The sequence below is a fragment of the Cyprinus carpio genome, unplaced genomic scaffold (assembly GCF_018340385.1).
Source record: "Cyprinus carpio isolate SPL01 unplaced genomic scaffold, ASM1834038v1 S000006754, whole genome shotgun sequence".
Classification (NCBI taxonomy): domain Eukaryota; kingdom Metazoa; phylum Chordata; class Actinopteri; order Cypriniformes; family Cyprinidae; genus Cyprinus; species Cyprinus carpio.
In genome coordinates this window covers 429,083-445,750 of record NW_024879353.1, presented here as the reverse complement: position 1 = coordinate 445,750, position 16,668 = coordinate 429,083, and the positions used below count along the sequence as shown (strand labels likewise).

The window sequence follows — 16,668 nt, the reverse complement described above, 5'->3', positions numbered from 1 at the left end:
CAGCGGAGACCAGGACAAACTAGGAGCCCCATGAGACAGATCCCCTGTAAAGACCTTGTCTCAGACCGACACCGGGACAAGACCACAGGAAATGCTATATAAATAAAGGTGACTTGACAGAAGAAAAATATCATTGGAATCACTTTCAGAAAGAAACATTACCAGCCAATCAGAATCCATCTGATTTTAAAGATCTCGTGTATTTAAAACAATAAAACAGACTGATGTGGGTGTGGACGCTGATATAGTTTTCATTATAGTTATTGTTCTATGTGTGGAACGGCTTCTACACACGTCGGGTGTTTGTTTGAATCACGGTGAGCACTAGATGAGCTGCGTGATCTGACCTTCAGCAAACCGCCGTCTCCAGTCTGAGAGCCGCTGAAGGATCTCTTCTGTTTGCCGCTGCTGATGCTGATAACTCTAGAGAACCACAGACACACACCAACATCATCAAACCATCTCATCTCCAGCCATCACGCTCTCAGATCAGCATCTGTATCTCCTCACCGAATGCTGCGGTCCTGACAGCCCACCGCCGCGTACTTGCAGGAGGGATCCACATCCATGTCATTAGGAGTCGCTTTACGAACCACATGATGAGTCCGCTTGAATTCAGCTCCTCGGACCGTCTAAACAAACCAGGGTTAGTACCATTAACTAAAACCATGAAAAGAGTTTTGTTACCGTGGATCAGAGGTTGTGGTGTTTCTGGGGACTCACCCTGTGAGCGGTGCGGATGTAAACACTCTTATCTGCTCCACAGCTGATGATCCGCAGCGTCTCCGTCACACCGGCTCTGGCTGGATCAAAACATCAAGGAAAGTCAAAGATCACAGAGGATCAACACCCACCGCACGTCAGCGTCTTTGTGTATTATTATATTACTAATAACAGGCAACAACGACGAGCTCTCACCAGCGAAAGCGGACAGACGTGATGGAGGACGAGAGTGCTCGTCCAGAGTCTGCAGCAGACTGTAGTCTTCCTCAGCGTCCAGCACAGTGGATCAGTCGATCTCGACTCGCAGTGGCCAGCAGATTCACACCTGTCCAACACACATTCACAGTCACACACACACACACAGAGAGAAACACTCTGATCTGAACACACACACACACACACACACACCTGATGGAGGTTTGGAGTATTCCAGACATAAGATCTCAGAGTCATGGACCTCAGCCTTCACCAGCTCCTTCATACACGTCAGATCATGAATCCTGTCACCACATCATCATCATCATCAGAAACACTGGAACACTTACTCATGTTCTCATCCAATCAACAGCATGAAAACATTTCAAATTATAATATAAGATACACAGATATGAGCTCTAATGCTTTGTTACTTAAAAAAAAAATCATACATAAAAGTAAATAAAAATAAAAAAATAAATACATTTATAAAATAAGAAATATGAAAAAATATATAAATTAATAAAAAATGAAATAGAGTAAATAAATAAAATAACCAATAAATAAGAAATAAATAATAAAATATATATAATATTTAAATACGGTTAAATAATAATAAATAAAAAGAATAAATAAAACAAAAAATAAAGTAAATAATTCATTAAAAAAAATTATATATATATATATAAAATATAAAAGTAGGGATGTAACGATTACCAGTTTGACTATAAATCATGACAAAATTCCCCACAGTTAGTATTACCATTTCATATTTTAATTATCGTTAAAACCGTATCAGATTACCACAATTTGAACAATTCACGATTAATAAATACTGTCCAGCATAGAGCAGTTTTCAGTAACAGTGTCACGTGCGCACAGCATGCAGCTTAGTTCCGTTTTGAGTGAAAACAGTGCAGGAAAGCTGGGAGGATTTAAAAGAGTGCTAAGGGAATTATACAAATGAATGAATTAATTATATGAATGTACCTCTGAAGGTTCGGACGGTCTTCAGGAAACGATTCGATGGCATTTTGTTTTTATCTTCGCTACTTGTAATACCTAAATGAAGTGTTCTTAATCTCGCAATACTGCTTTGTTCAACGGAGTTTACGGAAACAGCTGTAATTCAGTTTTTTCATAAGCACCACCTGCTGTCAGCTAGTGGATTTACAGAGACTGGGTGCAGTTTCTGTCTGGCCAAAAACGGACCGAATTTGCATGCCCTGCTGTAAATTTTGACCGGTTGATGAAAAAACAAGCTTACGGGATTTACACATTTTAAACAAAGTTATCTAGAATTATCTATTGAGCAGATAAAATAAACATATAAAATTTATGTTAATTATCATTTCGATTCAACTTAACACTTTTTCTTATTAAAAAGCTGAATGTGAGGTTAACCTTTTTATGAAAATTTTCAAAGCTTTATTTGAACATTTACATTAGATATCGCAAACATGCTATTAAACTGCCGTCAGTCCCCGTTGTCATTTAAAATCCAAATATCATTGGTCATGTTATTGTTTTAGTTATTATGCAAACAAAAAGTCATTTTATTTGTTGTTTGTTGATTTTCATATATAAAAATTGGTGACGTGATTTGTGTGTCAGTACTTTTTGAACATCTCCAGCACATTTTAACAATACTGATAACCGTCATAATTTTGGTCACTATAATTGTGATAAGAAATTTTCATACCGTTACATGCCAATATAAAAGTAAATAAAAATATAAATGCCAATTTAAAATAAATTGCAAAATAAATATAATAAATAAATAATAAATAAATAAAAATGACTAAATGTATTCATGTAAAGATCGTATTTTTCATGACAGTTGTGACATGATTATCCAGACCCTGAGCGTGCCATTTCTGTTCTCCGGACGCCAGGTGTGTGTCCCGTCTCCGGACTGATGCTGCAGATGGTTCTGATGCCGCTCCTGCCGTCGCGCTAGCTAGGCTCGATCCCTCGCACTTTCTCTGAGCCACCGATGGGCAGTTTCCCTCCACGTCCAGCAGGGCGGCGGAGCTGTCCTCCATGTAGAAGATGTGAAGAAGTATGATCCTGTGAGAGTTCAGAGTCACCTCACCTCATCACTGGTCATTCCGCTGACATCACCACACTCGGTGGCTCAGCAGCCGGACTTACGTTACTCAGGACGGTCACCGCCGGGAATGCCGTCTGAACTCCAGAGACGCACCAGAGCCGTCAGACGAACACGTGAGGAACGCATCAGACGAAGCCAAAAACGCTGGCTTGGAGAGCCGTCGCTCTTACTCGGAAACATCTGGAACAAGATCATGGCAAGAATTCAGACTCTTTAATGCTCTGTCTGCTCACCGCGGCTGCATTCTCATTTCATCAGAAACAGTAAAATTGTGAGATATTACTGCTCGTTTTAAAACAATAACTGTTTTCTATGTGAATATCTGTTAAACTGTGTTAATTCATTTCTGTGATCAAAGCTGAATTTTCAGCAAACATGACTTCACTCCGTTCTTCTTTCAGTACTTCCCTTTACAAAAATAAATGAATACGTCTATCCATCTGAATCTGTGATGGGTAAACTGTTTTGTTTTGAAACTGTCAGATGTGACAGTAAAGATATTTATAATGTTACAAACGATTTTTATACATTTCAGAGTAAATGCTGTTTTTTTTTTGAACTTTCTGTTCATCTGTGAATCCTGAAAAATAAAATTAATCACAGTTTCCACAAAAATATAAATTTTTTCAACACTGATGATCAGAAATGTTTCTTGAGCAGTAAATCATCATATTAGAATGATTTCTGAAGATCATGTGACACTGAAGACTGGAGGAATGATGCTGAAAATACAGCTGCACATCACAGAAATAAATTACAGTTTAACAGAAATTCACACAGAAAACAGATATTTTAAACTGTAATATTATTTCCAATTTTTACTGTATTTTTTATCAAATCAATGTAGCCTTAGTGAACAAAAAAGAAACAACAAAAATGGTTTTTTAAAAATGGTTTTTTAAAGTTTTGACTGGTTTGGGTATTTTACACAGTATGAGGCCGTTAATAAAGTGTGTGGTAAATGCTGTTGTGCTCTACAGAAAAAAGCTACAGTATTGATATTAATATTGATAATCACTGCAGAGCGTGTATGTGAGCGGATGTTCACAGTCGCTGCAGATCCCAAACGCAGGACGATTGATATAAAGCGCTGAGTGAACTTTGGCCACACTCCGCGCAAGGTCTCTCGTGTCCCACACACAATTAAACTGTGGTCATTATACACACAGGACAGCCAGCGGTTCACATAGGGTCAAAGGTCACCGCCACTGAGTCCGGGGTAGGTGGGTGGTCCGGCGTTCCTGTTCTGCTTGCAACAGATGCCTGAAGAACAGACGAGACTCGTGTCCTTCAGTGTGAGTCTGTTAATAACCTCCAATTACAGCCGTACCCATCGAATGCGTTAACAGAGCGCTATAGTTGCTGCGAGTCTGGCAGGAAGGAAAAGAGACGTTGTACACAAAGCCAGATCTACTCAAACACTCGACCCATAAACCTGTCTGCAAAATAACTGTTTTCTGTGTGTGAATCTCTGTTAAAGTGTAATGTATTTCTGTGGTGTTGCAGCTGTATTTTTCAGCATCATTACTGCAAGTCTTCAGGTGTCACATTGATCTTCAGAAATCATTCTATATGATGATTTGCTGCTCAAGAAGAAACATTTCTCTGATTTATCATCAGTGTTTGTTGAAAACAGCGGAGCGGAAGTTTTTTCAGGTTTCTTTTTTGATGAATAAAAAGTTCAGAAGAACAGCATTATCTCAAATAGAAAAAATCTTGTTGTAACGTTATATAACATTTCTTTACTCATCACTTTTTGGTACAATTATAGCTCCAAGCTTTTTGAATGGTAGAGCTTACGTTCACCAGAAGTTTTTATTTCAGAAAAATGCTGATCTTTTGATCTTTCTTTCATATTCGGGATATTGAAAAAAACGGTACTCAACTGTTTTAAAATAGTAACAATTAATAAAAGTTTTTTTTTTTTTTTCTTGAGCGGCAAATTCATCAATATTAACAAAGATTCTGAAGATCATGTGACACTGAAAGACTGGAGTAATGATGCTGAAAATACCAGCTGCGCGCATCACAGAAAAGAAATTAAATTACACTTTTAACAGAGATTCAGGAAAGGACAAACAACAGTTATTATAGAGAGTAAAAATTTCACAATATTACCACTTTTTGCTATCTATATCTCGATCACAAATAAATGCAGGATTGAGGTTGAACCCAGAAGAGAAAACTCTTTTAATTAAAAAAATAAAAAAACTCACTGTTCAAAAACTTTTGACTGGTAGTGTCATATTTTAATTTTAATCTGTGTACTCTGAATTGTGTTTAACGTGTGCTGTGTGGCGGAGGAACGCTGGATGCACATAGGATATGGGGATGGGCGGCAGTTGTGGCGATTTGAAGCGCAGGTCCAGACGCCCCCGAACCACGCGCCCCGTCCCGTTCCCAACAGCAGCCAGAAGAGATATCAGATCCTCCTCCGTCAACCGCCAACGAAGAGCGCGCCGACGACACCCGTCTGGAGCACAGGTGAATACACGTGAGTGAAGCCCACACCAGGAAGCAGCGGTCGTGGACGAGACGGTATTGTGATCTGATGACCTGCATGGTGTTGCCCCCCGCGGTCCAGAAACCCTCTGGGACGTTGAACTCACACAGCCAGCCCCGACGCCGTCACGGCAGAAGGTGCTGGTCGGAACCAGGCCTAGGCCACCAACGCCACGGTCACAGAGAAGGTTTCTGCAGCTCCCCGAGGAGCCCTGAGCGGCGGCCGCACATCAGCGGCACGGGGACACGCCTGTGCGCAGAGGCATCTTGGGAAACGCTCAAGTCACAGACGAGGACTTCCTCTTCTTAAATACTCGCACTCTTATAAACAAAGCCTTTCAATTAACTGCAGTGATGTCTGTAATGCACCTGATTATTAGGCGTGAGACGGATCCAGATACCAGAAGCGGGGGACGTCGTGTCTGTGTTCCCCTGCGTGGACGAAATGATTTCCCGGGTCCTCTGCGAGGACACGGCCGTCACCTTTACTGGACCCATTGTTGACCGCTCTATCAGAGCGCTCTTCTGCAGGAAATAAAACACAGAGTGAAACACATGTAGTGAGGCCGAGACACGCTGCAGGGCCATGAGGGTAATGACCGTACCTTCCAGGCCCACAGGTGAGCGCTCTTTCATGTGTTGCTGAGATCCCCGCCTCACGTATTGTTTGGTAATTTGCCGTTGGGGGGCAATAAAAAAGGGAAAAGGCCGCAGGACCACCCCATACTTGTGCTCCAGCAGATAGAAACCAGCGAGCCCTTCGCTCACGTCGACCACACGCACCGACCGCCAGGATGACCGCTCTGACACACACACCGACCGTTAACTACTCACACAACCACTGACCACAACTACACACCTGCGAGACTGACTGCTGACCTCTCCAGTGACCAGATACCGGCCGTCTGACGAGAACGACAACGTGCTGATGCTCTTCCTGAAGATTCACAACACGCAGGTTAATAGAAAAATAAATAAAAATGAAATAAATAAATGTGCTCAGCCTCAGATCAGGATGAGTTTGTTTCTTCATCAGATTTGGAGAAATGTAGCATTGCATCGCTTGCTCACTGCAAGTGAATGGGTGCCGTCAGAATGAGAGTCCAAACAGTTACTAAAAACATCACAATAATCCACAAGTAATCCATACCACTCCAGTCCATCAGTTAACATCTGGAGAAGACAAAAGATGAAACACATCCAGCATTAAGATGTTTTTAACTGAAATACATAGAGTCTATAATCCATAATAATACTTCCTCCAGTGAAAAATTGAGTATTATGTTGTCTATAATTTATGAATCCAGTCACATATTTGTTTAGAGCTGTTTAAACACTGCTTGATCTGTGCAGATGTCTCTCCTGATTCACACCAGAACACTTTTTCACTGGAGGAAGTGTTATTATGGATTATAGACAAACTGATGGACTGGAGTGCTGTGGATTACTTGTGGATTATTGTGATGTTTTTATCAGCTGTTTGGACTCTCATTCTGACGGCACCCATTCACTGCAGAGCATCTATTGCTGAGACACTGATGCAGTGCTACATTTCTACAAACCTGATGAAGAAACACACTCATCCACATATCGGATGGCCATATGATGACGTTCAGCTTTCATTTTTATCCCATTCCTTTAACATCTGGATGAGACTCAACACAAACACTACAGTATTTATGCCTGACATTAATGAATGACGTGTGACACTGTAGTTCTTCACCTGGATGAGTTGATGAGATGCTGTTGTGTGTTTTTGGCTGGGTTCAGTAACACCACCACACACCTGAATGAAACACAGAAACAAGCACTGCGTTCACTGCGCGGCTCCATTAATAGGCCTAAATCTTTAACTAATCTTTGTATTTTCATTAAAAGCTGGTTAATCGCTGTAATACTCTTGAGAAAGAGCCACGAGGATTGAGATCTGCTTTTCCTTATGTAATAAACACAACTACTGTAGGAAAAACAGGAACAGATGCCCCTATATTTAATCTAATGCATATTTTATTAATTTTACTTATTTATGTCTTTCAAACATTAAAAAAACACTACCCCTTAAACTAAATAATTAATTTGAACATGATTTTTGAGAAAACTAGTCTTGACCCTTAAAAGACAAGTTAAGGCATTTGAACAGGAAGTTCATCTTCCCTGAACCTCCACATCACTCTGTCAGATTTTTCTTAACTTAAGATCTACATTGCATCCATAAACATGAATTTCAGCTCACCCGGCGGGATAGGCACCGTCCCTGAACAAAGGATCGCTTATTTGTGCATAGACCACTGTTGTGTGGTCCTGCGCAGTTTTTTTGTGAATGCCAAGAACTTTCTCAAGAGCCACCTGAGATGAGACAATATGTTAACACACCACCATTTGTTATACTCCCCAAACAGTGAATTTCAAAATAACTGTTGTTTTTTGACTTTGTATGGATGTGGTTGTTTGGTTTACGGGACAATAACTCATTATGGGGGTACATCTAAGGCCATGTTTTTTAAAATAAATAAATTAAAAAAATTTACTTTTACTACTATATATAAACTAAATTAAAATAAATATTAAACGAATATTATATATTATATATATATATATATATATATTAAACATTTCTCAAATAACATGACTATTTTAACAAGTATATATATATAATATATATAATATATATATAGATTATATATATATATAATATATATTCATAAAATGGACAATTATAAAAAGCAAACCGCTTTTTAACGGTGGAAATAACTGATCTAAGACAAGTTATCTGCTTTACTGCTGATTTAATGACATTTAAATGATCATTGTTCCTCAGAGCCTTAAAAGACCTTCCGCAATGATTCAGGAAGCTCCTCAAAGTCAACACAGGAAGCCTCATGGGAATGTGATGGATGAGTGTTTAAGATTTGTCGAATCAATTTCTTGACTCTCGTGTAGTTTTACCACAATGATTCGACACGTGTGGGAAAAAAAAGAGCAGAAAAAAAAAACAACTGACAACATCATCATTAATCTGAGATCTTCATCAGATGAGCCTTCACCAAGGACAAAAGGGACTAAATAACCTAATCGGCGAATAAACGAAAACTCCAAATCAAGAGAACGCAGGATCAAAGGACGCCGACTCTTCAGAACTCGATACATGTTGCGTTCGATGTGTGTTACAGTGCTGAGACATCTGATGACTGTTACACATGTCTGAGTGTTTAGATACATTCTGAAGCGCAGCGCTATGATGATGATGATGATGATGAATGATAATAATAATAGCAGTGAGTTTCTTTACCTTGCTGGACAGACTGTCTTTGACGCGGTCGCTGCGGCTCTTTCTGAGTTTGATGGACGGCGAGCGCAGGAGACTCTTAATGCGACTCTTGATGGTGAAAGACTCCATATCCCTCAGAGTCCAGCATTCACACACGAGCGCAGTAAAACACCACAGTAAAGTCGAGCGAGTCGCGCTCAGCGGCGTTTGAATCTACACTGACTCAGGCGGCGCTAATCAGCGCTTGCGGCGATCTGATTGGCCTCTGTGACGCATGACGTTTCGCTGTGATTACATATTCATGAGTTTGATCAAGAGGGATTGATTTGGAGTTAGGGCAAAGTAACAATTAACATAAATGAATGAAAATATAAATGTAAATGTAAAAAGGAAATGATCTTAAATCAATCCTGACTGCATCACAGCACAGTAGGTGGCAATAAAAGAAGAAAGGAAGAAGATGTTTTCAAACTTGGTCCTTTTTATCTGAGCACAGTTCGCTAAAACATGCGCCGTGAGCCAGTCCGCTCACTTGAGGTTTTTTTTTTTGGTTAAGAGACCTACAATGGCATTCTAATGCCACATTAAAAAAATCTAAGATTACGAAATTAAAGTCGTAAACAATTTATTGAAAACCGATATGACAGAAAGCGCAGCCTGTTTGTTTTCTTTATTTTACAAAAGCACAATGTTTTGTTTTATTGTGTATACAAATAAAAGTAGATCCTTTATAGTAGATAACAGTGACTGTAAAATATGTATTTTAGGAAGGGTATGTTTTAATTCTTGCGCATGTGTGCACACACAACATATAATTTGTCTCATTGCTAATGCTAAGTCCTGGTCATACTGTAATGTATAAACAAATGCATTTTTAAAAGCACTTTTTAAAATGACTATTTAATCAAATCTGCAGTTTTTGTTAAAAATGAGATTGTTGTCTTCATGCCTGATTTTACTTGCTGAGATAATTCTCTGTCAGTCTGTTTCTTTCATTAAAAAGTGTTATTACATTTATAAAGGTAGGACAATGAAAGGACCACAACATTTACATGGATTTGTTCCGTTGGCGCAGACATATTATCAACTTCAATTGCCGAGACGATGAGGAATCCACTGTTTTACGGCACGGATGACATCCAGATCAATCTGGTTATGAGTTTTTTGAGGTTATGAGTTATGTTTTTCCTGAGAAATATTAATATACCATAATAAATGTGAAAGAGCCCAGATGTGTCCATCATTAGCAGAAAATGAAAGCATTGCTCCATCAACATGATTCCGGCCTCAGGTGGAGATATTAATGACACGAGCCTGACTGACTTCTGGGGAATGGAGGAGCTGCTGAAGAATCATAAAAACACATGTTAGCCTAACCCTGAATCACTGAAACTGAAGTCTGCTCCAGAGATCAAGTTTTACTCGACTTAATGTCTGAGCATTTTAGTCTAGTTTTAGTCAGTGAAAACTTTTCATCACATTTTCATCATGCTGTATCATAGTTAAACTGATAAAAATTATATTTGCTCAAATGATAATTCAAGATTGTTGTCACTTGAGAAATGACACCAACCCTATGACATCTAACAATAACCCCTAACCCTCCTAACCTATTTTAATTCAACTAACCATAAAATTATGCATATATACGGAGACTTGCACACTCTGTATAGTAAATATACTGTATCTTGCAAGTCAATTGTTTTTGCATATTATTCGTGCTATTCACAGAAAACTATCCCATAATACTTGTGAGCACAACAAACCTAATTGAGGGAAATAAAGAAAAGAGAGACTCACGAGTCATGTCTCTTGAGCTGCCTTGCAGTGTTTTCCTGAAGAGAAGAGAGATGTTTAATGAATAAAGCAGCTGAACCAGTGTGTGTTAATGTGCCAGCCGTGGCTGAACCTGACTGCCTATAAGATGCTTCCTGGGCTGATCAGACTCACGCCTCCGCCCTGCTCTTAGGAAGCTGATGATCATCTTCTCATCGAACTTCTCAAACGCTCTCCCAGGCGTCAGCTTCCTCCTCACTGCGGCTCCCTATCTCTAGCATCAAAATATAGTAGAGTTTTGAGAACAGGATTCAAAGGGATTCTGTTCTTCAAGATGATTTGATTAAAAGGTTGATTTTAGGACTGTTTTGGGACACAAAGTTCGGTGATTTTAATTTGGATTTGGATCCACAAGCTCGACGATTTGATCTCCCATTTCAATCTCAGCTTGATCTGGAGGCGGGATTCATTTCTGGATATTTAGGCTATATCTAGGTTCTAAGTAGCTATGCCAATTATGCATTATTTGTAAAACAAATACACTGGGTATGCCTAAAATTATTATGCAGGTGATATATCAACAGGGGATTTTGGGCACAACAAAGAGCTTCTGATATTCGCTTGTGTGGTTTTTTCACATCCTTTAGATAACGGGTATCAATTCCCTGTGACATAGGCTTTAAATAATAGCCTGTCAGGCCTCTTAGATAAACGGAAACCCCTACTTAAAGAGATTGTTCCACATTATTAAGCAGGTCACAGTTCCTCACTCTAAGCCAGGTAAAAAGAGGAAGAAAGATCTTTCTGAAGATGAAAATATGAAAATGTAATGCAAATGTCTTGCAAAAGGCATCAAAACAAAACAATATTTTCTCTACCGCAAAAGCAAATAAAGATTATTGAACTGCTCCAAAGATTTCCAGGAGTGACTTAGAAACACAGTAGACCCGTCAGATAAAGATTTATTAAGGAAAAAGTTTTCTGTCAAACAAATGAACTGTATTGTAAATGGCAGCTGTAAAAAAGCCACTGCTGAGCAGCAGACAGGTGTTTGAAGCTCCTCAGTCTCAAGATCCTCTCCCATGCAGACTGACAGTTGTGTGTAGCTACGTTTCAGTCACCAAGCAACTAAACTTCCAAAGAGAAACCTGCACCTTGATATGTCACTTGCATAATAATTTGGAACGAGTGTATTAAATTGCTCTTAATGCCTTTTTTTATAATAAAAAATGCCTAATGTAATAAAACACTCACCAGTCAAAAAAAGTTTTTGAACAGTAAGATTTTAAATGTGTTTTAAAGAATTCTCACCAAGCCTGCATTTATTTGATCAGAAACACAGAAAACCACAGTAATATTGCAGGGAATATTTTTATTTTCTAAAAATATCTATTTTCTGCTAATATCTGTTAAACAGTAATTTATTTCTGTGATGTGCAGCTGTATTCTTTTTAGCATCATTACTCCAGGCCTTCAGTGTCACAAGCACATGATCTTCAGAAATCATTCTAATATGATGATTTGCTGCTCAAGAAACATTTTAAGATTTAATTTAATTCATATTATTAGGCATAATTTTGATTATTAAAAAATTTCATTAAAAACCACAAAAAGCTCCAGAAAAAATTACAATTTGGGAAAAAAAGTCCCTAAAAATGCAATTTTTGTTAAACTTTCAAGAAATAGTTGTTAAATCTGTACACGCTTTTGTTGTTTTGAAGTTATAAAATTCAGATTTATTAAGTGATGATTTATAATGTTATTTATAATGTTACAGAAGATTTCTATTTGTAATCAGTGGTCAGTGAGCTCAAACAGACAGGAGATCACAATAAAACACCCTCCTGAAGATGAGAATCCATGAGACAAACTGTCCTCGAACTGTGTTTGAGTCATTTCTGCTGGGTTGATTTTAAGATTTAATTTAATTCATATTATTAGGCATAATTTTTGATTATTAAAATTTCATTAAAAAAGCTCCAAAAAAATTACAATTTGGGAAAAAAAGTCCCTAAAAATGCAATTTTTGTTAAACTTTCAAGAAATAGTTGTTAAATTGTACACGTTTTGTTGTTTTAGTTATTAAATTCAGATTAAATTTTTTTTATGTCGTGTTGATTGAGTGAGAGATCTGTTAATGATATACAAATGTGTGACGCAGTTAAATGTTTTTAATTATAATGAAAGCTGCTCTCCTTGGAAGCCAATATTTATTGTCAATCATCAAGTCAGTGATGAAGATGTGAGGACAAGCTCCATGGAGAAATAAGCCGAGCTCCAGATGGCCACGCGACACCAGCTCTAAGCATCAATACCCCTTCTCACCTTCTCCAAGCTTTTCTCAAGCTCCAATTAAGAGGATGCAGTAGCGCGCACCCCATCACAGCCACTGAGCTGACTCCGCCACCCGGAGAGAGATACACCCATGTGCACCTAGACACACACCACAGCAGACACACGGTGAGCCGCACCTGGCAGGACGCATGACACCTCGTCCCTGGATTTTCGCCTCCTGACGGATCGTACCCATCTCAATCCTCGGAGTTGAGGAAAACACGTTCCTGATCCTCGCATCCTTCATACGCTCGCCTGAAGTCCTTCGAGATCTTTCTCCAGGACTGGCAACAGCGAACTGGAGGAGATGTGATCACCCCCCCACGTGAAACTTATGACATCTGCACTCCCTTGCGCTCTTCTCGCAGAGCGAAGTGTGTGGAGCGCACCCGCAGGACCCCCTGAAGTGCTCACATCTTCGGGTAGATATCAGCATCTCTTCACGTTTCTCCTCAGCATTTACCGCTATCAAGAAAGCGCGGGACGTCCACACGCGGGCCAACATGCCGTCCTCAGGACCAGTCTGCGCCCGTCGGCCGTTGTTCCTCTCGTTTCTGCGGCACGGGTGGCCTCTTCTCTTCAGCTTGCCCAGCTTCTCATGAACTTGGACTGGAGTCAGCTGAAATCCTCGGTCTCTGGGCTGTCCAGCGCTTTCTTCCAGTGCCGTTAACAGCGCTGCCCAACTCGCAGCCGTCTTTACAAGTATCTTCCTTCTGGCCCCTGTGCACACCTGCTCCGCTGCTGATAGTCCGCTAACGAGCACCCACAAGATGTCAGGATTTGATAGCAGCGACGACGTGAGGGCCCCCGAACCGGCCAGACCCCCCCCCCCCCCCGAGGTAAGCGGACCGGTGACTGTCCCAAAGCAAAGGGTCAGGACCCAGATCTGACGTGCCAGCGCAGCACGCTGGCCATCCTGACGGCCAATGACCCTGTTACAGCTCAACTGGACCGTCTATATGCTGCCTGCAACTGGGCTTTGACCCAGCGCACACCGCCTCGTGGGACGCAGTCCGAGTTCTTTAGCGCCCTGACGTGTCCTCTTCTTTTTCGCCCCGGCCGACGCCCCCCTGCATTTTCGCTGTATTTTTTTGCGAGAGATAAACTTTCAGGCTAGGTTTCTCAAGCTATCGAAAGTTGGTCTTGACAAAACATTTTTCTAGTTAGCCGTAAGCACCTTATTGTATACAGTTGTACAACGGTTAATGACATTATAAACTTATCACGTCATTGTTACTACTATGAATGTTATAATTATTGACGACAAGATATAATGTATACAGTGCACACTATGAATAATTATGAATGCATTATCACTGTATAAACTTTATAATGCATTATAAATAAAGGCTTTAAGTAACGTCTACCAAAAATCATTTTCTCTTAGTTTAATACAAATATCCCAATTAAAGTTCCTGAAACATTTAAATAATAAATTTATGTTTAGTTGTGTAAATTTAATAATTGGCTATTATCACTTTCTGTGGGTTACTGTGTTGAATACATTTGTAAGTATTTAGCAATTTGTTATGTTTTTTTACTTTATTTATATTAATGTATATTACATATAGTAATTTTTAGGTTATATCATTTCATACTTTTTTTTTTAGGGTTTTTTTTACTTTTTAGATTTTAGTTTTAGTTGTTTAGTGAAGCAAGGTATAAATGAATGGGATGTTGATTTGGTAAACTAGTTTAAATAAAAATACTAATGGAAATAATAATTTAATCATGTAATTCATGTAGAGATTTACTATTGTTTATTCATGTTTATGATGCAATTATATTCTTTTATAAGCTTAAAATGGTCACATTGCAAAAAAAAATCTAAATTATTATGCAATATAATTTCTTATATTCTATAATTTCTTGTACAGCACCTGATGTTTCTGTGCATTGATAATAAACACTGATTCTGTCATGCATCATGAAGTGTTGTGAAGTATTCTCATGACTCTATAAATGCTGACAGTCTGTAAGTAGTTGCACTATCATTCTCATAGTTCAAAGGCTCGATTAAAGCATAATAATTCACCCAAAATTGAACCATCTCATCATTTATTGCCCTTGTGTCTTTCATATGCTTCATATTTAATTATTAAACCAAAGCAATCAAAACTGTTGTTTGCTATGTTTTGAAGAATCCATGGAATCTTTCATTTATATGGAAAGAGATTCTTTAGATGATTAAAATACTGAAACATCAGAAATGATTTCTGTGGGAACATAAAATGGTCCTGCTAGGCATCGCTGCGAAATGTCTTTTTTTTTTCTGTAAATATTATAATTATTGACGACAAGAAATAATGTATTACAGTGCACATTATGAATAATTATGAATGCATTATCCCCTTTAATAACCCTTTATAATGCATTATACATAAAGGCTTTAAGTAAAGCCTTACCAAAAATCCTTTACTCTTAGTACTCTTGGTCCTGCTAGGCATCGCTGCGAAATGTCTTTGAAACTTATATTTTAAAGAGTGTTTGATCACAGAGCTTCAGGTGAAGTGTGACTCAGATGTGCAAATACTTCTAATGGATAAAGTGTTAATTGGTTCAAAGGTGTGAAGCAGGATTTGGATTTAGCTGTGACCGCATGCACTAAACAATCCTGAGAAGCTTTCGATCTGAGTCTCTTGTTTCTGTTTTAGTGCTGAATGCGTTATTGTTGGTCATATGTGAACATGTTTTTGACTCGGTGACCAAAGTGTGGTTTAGTCTTGAGAAAGTGCAGCTCTGCTCTCTGACTGAAAGTGAAAGTGTGAGCGGTGATTTTCTGTGCTCTTACAGTCATATCTGGAGATGTGTGTGACTGCTGTGGCTCAGTGTGACCTTAAACAATCAACACATCGAAATCATCGAGTCACTTCATTCTCTTCAGTCTTCTCAGGAGTTGCTGTTCTTAAAGCATTAGCTCACTTCCAGAATAGAAATCTCCTGATCCTTTCTGTATTCATCACAAAAGAAATGAAGGTTTTGTGAGGAAAACATTCCAGGAATTTTCTCACGATATAATGGACTTCAAGCCGGACCAGCGGCAGAAAGATCAAAATCAAGGAGTTTCCAGTGCAGCTTCAAAAAGAGAGCTCTACAGGATCCTAGCCGAGGAATAAGAAGTCTTAACTGAGAGAAACCGCCAGCTCATTTTTCTACAAAAAAATAAAAAATATATATACTTTTTACACTTTTTTTTTCCAACTGAAGACAGACCAGACATCTTGAATGAAGTATTATTATTCTGGAAGTGAACTAATGCTTTAGAAACGCAGGGTTCTCGCGTTGTTTTTTATCCATTTTGTTTCAAAGCAGCTTTATAGAAAATTTCTACTTCTTTTGTTTTACAGCCGCGGTGACTGCATAGCTAACAAAAATATGCTTCGCTAATGTTCCAGTGACAATATGAAAATGTAATTTCTGAATGTTCTCTGAATTCTCAAAACATCCTGTTTTTTTTTTTAAAGGTTTTTCTTGGTTCTATTCGATCATTTTACAAACATTACCGGAACGTTACTTTTGAATGTCATCCTCTTCTGAGCGTTCCTGAAACAAGTAACATTCTAAAAAGTTACGGCATTTTCAGAAAAAAAGCTTCACGGTTGCATTTCTGGCATTATTAAAGACAAGATAACTTTAAACAAACATTGTGTCAATGTTACTAGAAGATCATTTGTTCATAGCGTTGTTCTGAGAACATTCTGTTACAGAGAGCGGAGACTCGAAAGAACCAGATGAGCCTGGATACCAAGAAGACACC

At 38.8% G+C, this 16,668-nt stretch overlaps 1 long non-coding RNA gene across 1 annotated transcript; it reads right to left on the bottom strand.

The window, feature by feature from the left end:
• Nucleotides 1-262: 262 nt before the first annotated feature.
• Nucleotides 263-793, bottom strand: LOC122144748. Its single transcript, XR_006159833.1, has 3 exons — nucleotides 724-793; nucleotides 511-632; nucleotides 263-423 (listed from the first exon to the last, which is right to left on the bottom strand). It is a non-coding gene; the product is annotated as an uncharacterized LOC122144748 (long non-coding RNA).
• Between the last annotated feature and the right edge of the window lie 15,875 nt (nucleotides 794-16,668).